Source organism: Pyrus communis, chromosome 3 (assembly GCF_041283825.1).
Source record: "Pyrus communis isolate YQ-2024b chromosome 3, ASM4128382v1, whole genome shotgun sequence".
Taxonomy (NCBI): domain Eukaryota; kingdom Viridiplantae; phylum Streptophyta; class Magnoliopsida; order Rosales; family Rosaceae; genus Pyrus; species Pyrus communis.
Genome location: NC_142567.1, coordinates 13,118,198 through 13,123,185, shown reverse-complemented (window position 1 = coordinate 13,123,185; position 4,988 = coordinate 13,118,198).

Sequence of the window (4,988 nt, the reverse complement as noted above, 5' to 3'; positions counted from 1 at the left end):
CTATCGATCACCGCCAACATACACACTCTGAAGATTTCCCATTCTTGAACATCGTCTCCAGCCCTTTGAAATTTAACTCCATCCTCCCCTTCTCTTTTAACACTTTTGAAAAATGGCAAACCCATCGAACCTTAGCTTAGAATTGAGCCTTAGCAGTGATACGGGCGCGCCGCGTCAAGGTAACGTATGGCGCCCTTCTTTCTTATCTTCTAACGGTCTTCTTACAGGTGAAGACTCCGTGATGCAGGACGCCACAACAGCTACAATAGTAGCTAGGAACCTCCTCACTCCAAAAGATAGTAGGCTGCTGTCAGGACGGTCCGATGAGTTGGCCGTTCAAGAGTCCCTCGCACTTAGTGTTCAGTGTGCGAGCTCTGCGTCCAACATGGGCCAACGCCTGCTTGCCCGCTCCCGTCAGGTGGAATCATTGATGGCAGAGGTGGAAAGTCTTAAGCAAGAGATCCAGTAGCTTAAGTACGAGAATAGAAGTTTGCATGTGCTTGCAAATAACTATTCGTCGGGCATGAAGAGGAAGCTTGATGAGCTGCAAGAATCTGAGGGTCGAATTCAAAGTGACCGTCAAAGGCTTGCGACTTATCTCCAGAGGCACCTTTTTCCTGGGTCATCCAGCGCTTGGCCAAGTATTGAGGCCTGGAATGCTCTAGCTCCGATGCCTCCCGCTCCGATGCCTTCCGCTCCGATGCCTTCCGCTTCTATGCCTCCCGCTTCTATGCCTTCCGCTTCGACGCCTCGTAGTGGGGCTTCACGTAAACAACCTTTGTGAAGCTCCATCATTCTGCCATGTTTTATTTATTTATTTATTTATTTATTTTTTTTACATAAATAAAATCAAACGGCATGGAATTGGTCCTTGAATGGAAGGTGATACTTGAAGTGAACCGGCATTGGTTTGAATTCTAATGTAGGTGCCTGATTCAAAAAAAACAACAAGTTAGTATAAAATGTAATGGAATTTGGAAAAAATGACTTACTTGTTTTGTCTGACAAGAACTCAATGACAAACACCACTCCTTTGAAAGTTTCAGGGATATTGGACTTGGCCAGATTGCATGTGATGGTTATGACTTGTCCAATGTCATCAAATTCAACTTCTTTGGGCATTGTTGTCTCAAGTATATCCTCTTTGATGAATTCATGAAATTCCCTACTTTGCACCTTTGGAAGGTCTTCCAAGATGTCTTTTTCACTTTCTTCTTCCTTGGAATTCATGAACTTGCAAGGAATAGGGATATTAGGTGGAATGGGGTTAGAACTAATTGGAACAACCTTACTTGAATTAGATGGCGTAGGAGCAATAAGTGCTTCCGGCAAAGGTGCTTCAAATCCTCCCTTCGGATTTACAATGGTTGAACTAGGGAGTTTGCCTTGGTCGCAAAATTGTCCTACGAACTCCGCTATCTGCCCAATTTGCTTTTCCAAGTGGTCCAACCTTTTGTCTTCTTGTCGAGCCTCATTGTCTTGATTTTGTGAGCCCTGCACCAAACAAATTAATTCGTTAAGCTTTTGATTATAATCTATTGACGAACTTAAATTTGGTTGGGGATATTGAATATGAGGTTGTGGTGGGTGCGTAGGTCTTGAATAGAACTCCTCATATGGCTACCAATATCCTTCTTCTTGAACATGTTGAGGTTCCCACCACATAGAGTTTGAATGATCACTCCAATTTGAACTGTAAGTATTGGATTACACGTTATTCCTTGATTGAAGATCAAATATATCAACACTTTGCATTTGAGACCTTTCCATGAGCTGTGACAAAAGAGAAGCATTATCAAGTGACATGTTGTTCTTCTCTAGTATTTAAATTCAACAAACAAAACACAAATCAAAAACTAAAACTAAAATACAAAACAGAAACAAACAATCCAAGAGATTAGCAAATTTGCTAATCCCCGGCAACGGCGCCAAAATTTGATGCGAGATTTATACGCACACAAATTAAACCCTCTTTTCGTCAAATTGTAGTATAAGTATAAGTAGGGATCGTTCTGGACCGGGGATTAGGAGGGATTGCAAATCTCTTGGAAACTGACTCAAAAACGTAAAATAAAGTTTAAAACACTAAACTAGACTCAAAGAATGCAAAATTAAAGTTTAAAACACTAAGACAAACCAAAAACTCAAAATGCTTTAAAAACACAAACTAAATTGAATTCTAACTAAAATGAACATTAAAACAAAAGGGGGATTGAGGTTTTACGAAAATTGAAATAACGAAACAAGTTAATAAATTAGACAGAATGTAAATATGAAATTTATGGATGAATGCTAGCTAAGGGGTTCATCTCCATACATGTTACACTTGCATACAAGATTGATTCTCAGTTGGTCTTTCGATAAATTATGAAACTCAACACCCCGGGTTAATTAGGTCCGCTTAAATTAACCGTCAAGTTTTCCTTAAGTTAATGAATTGGATGGGTTAGCGCAACGCAATTCACAACATTCTCCAAAAGTCCTTTACGTGAACAGCACAATAAAGATACAATCAAAGATCATTAAGCATTATGAAAACTATAAGTGTTGACGAGGCATTCGTTACTATGATGAGCATGAAACTCGTGCCAAGAATTCATTTAACGTGATTGTTTATAAGCAACCTCCACTACTTGTGAATATAAGTTCATAACGATTAGGTGAAATTCACTTATATTCTAGCGTCATATTCATGCATGAAAATTAAGTGCGCATTCTTAATAAACATACATAAATAAGTTATCAATCAAACGGTTAAACAAATTGAATCAACAACTTATGAAATTCCAACGAAAGTTAATCAATTCATATTGCAAATATAAACATAGTTTCGAATCACCCCCTAGCTAAAGGGGGATTAGTTCCTCATAACTTTGAAATCAAAGAAACACCTAAACATTCCAACAACTCAAACTTGAATTGTATGAACGTTTAGGCACTCTTCTCTTTCATTCCTCATACGTACAAAACAAAGAGAATTGAATTTAAACTTTGAAATCAAAGAAACACCTAAACATTCCAACAACTCACACTTGAATTGTATGAACGTTTAGGCCCTCTTATCTTCCTCGTTGTTGTAGCACAAGGTCTAAGGTGAGGTTTGGGGGATTATGGAAATGGATGAGGAGTGGTGTTTTGAAGTGTTGGAATGGTGTTTGGATTGTAAGGGAGATGCACGGCAACAAGGGGTTTGTAACTGAAAATGTGTATGGAAGAGTGAATTGTGTGTGAATGCATGTGAAGATGCTAATAAATAATGCATGTAGGGTTAGGAAATAAAATCATAACTTAAAGGGGAATGATTAAAGGGTGTTGAAAGGTTTTGCATGGCTTTGAAGTGATTGTGGATTAGGCTAGGGTTTAAGTACATGAAATGGACCCAAATTGCTCCCCCTTGCATGGCAAGGAATGGTGTTTGTGTTAAGCCCAAGGCAAGGTGAATGTAATTGGGTTAGGGCCATTGTTTTGTGTCCTCAAGTGCTTACAAGGCCTTCAATTTCATCCAACACTTGGGCTCCAAGCATAAGCTATCCATCCTTAGCCCAATAGTGCTCCAAAACACTCCACAATGCATCCTTTCGTCAAACACGTCTTATTATCCTGAAAACACACAAAAGAAGCATAAAGGACTAAAATAACTAGAGAAACATAACGTAAATGCACGAGAACAAGCCATTTAAGTCGCATGAATATCCATGAAAACTTCAATAATCATCTCAACAAAATTTGAAAAGATACTTACCATGTATCTTTGAAAGGTGGCTGGTGCATTACATAAACCAAATGGCATTCGACGATAAGCAAAAGTACCAAATAGACAAGTAAAAATGGTTTTTTCTTGATCATTTGGAGCGTTAACAATCTGATTATATCCCGAATAACCATCAAGAAAACAATAAAAAGGATGACAGGCTAGCCTTTCAAGCATTTGATCAATGAACGGCAAGGGGAAGTGATCTTGCCTTGTGGTGGCGTTGAGCTTCCTATAGTCAATGCAAACTCTCCAACCTATTTGGATATGAGTGGGCACAAGTTCTTTCTCTGCATTCTTTACCACAATGACTCCAGATTTCTTTGGAACAACTTGAATCGGTGAAACCCAACGACTATCCAAAATTGGATAAATCACTCCATAATCAAGAAGCATGATAATCTCCTTTTTCACAACTTCCATCATTGGAAGGTTGAGTCGACGTTGAGCCTCTCGAGTTGGTTTAGCCCCCTCCTCTAGAAGTATACGATGCATGTATATTGTAGGGCTAATTTCCTTAATGTCAGCCAAGGTCCATCCAATGGCTATTTTGTACTCTTTGAACACTCGAACCAATTTCTCCTCCTCCATTGTCGTGAGTAATGAAGAGATAATGACGGGCAACGTCTCTTTTTCTCCCAAATAGGCATACTTCAAATGATTCATCAATGGTTTAAGCTCAAGAATGGGTGTCTGAATCACCGAAGGTAACAACTTCTTAGTAGAAACAAGAATTGAAATTGGGATTGGAGGCTTACCAATGTGTTGTGGCAACAACTCGAGTGCATCAATCATCTTGGCCTCTTCTTCACGTGTAGGCTGATGTGAAAATTAACTTGACACACAAATTAAACCCTATTTGTGCTAATTGTAGTAGATATGTAAGTAGGGATCGTTCTAGACCGGGGATTAACTAGGGATGCTAATCTATACACATAAGACTCAAAGACACTAAACTAGACTCTATAGACTCAAAACTAACTTTAGACACTTAAAACAACAACCAATAATAAAAAAAGACTCAATTTTAGACTCAATAAGTGTTTTGGACGAAAATAGGACTTGACTTGACTTAAAAGACTCAAGGAAAACAAGTTTTGACTCAAATATGAAGACTAAGTGAAATGGGAATTGTTTTTGACGAATTTCAAACTTAAAACAAAAACTCTATAGAAAACACTTTTGAAAAACGAATTTAGGTGAAATAAATGGGTGAAAGGCTAGTTAGAGGGTCCTT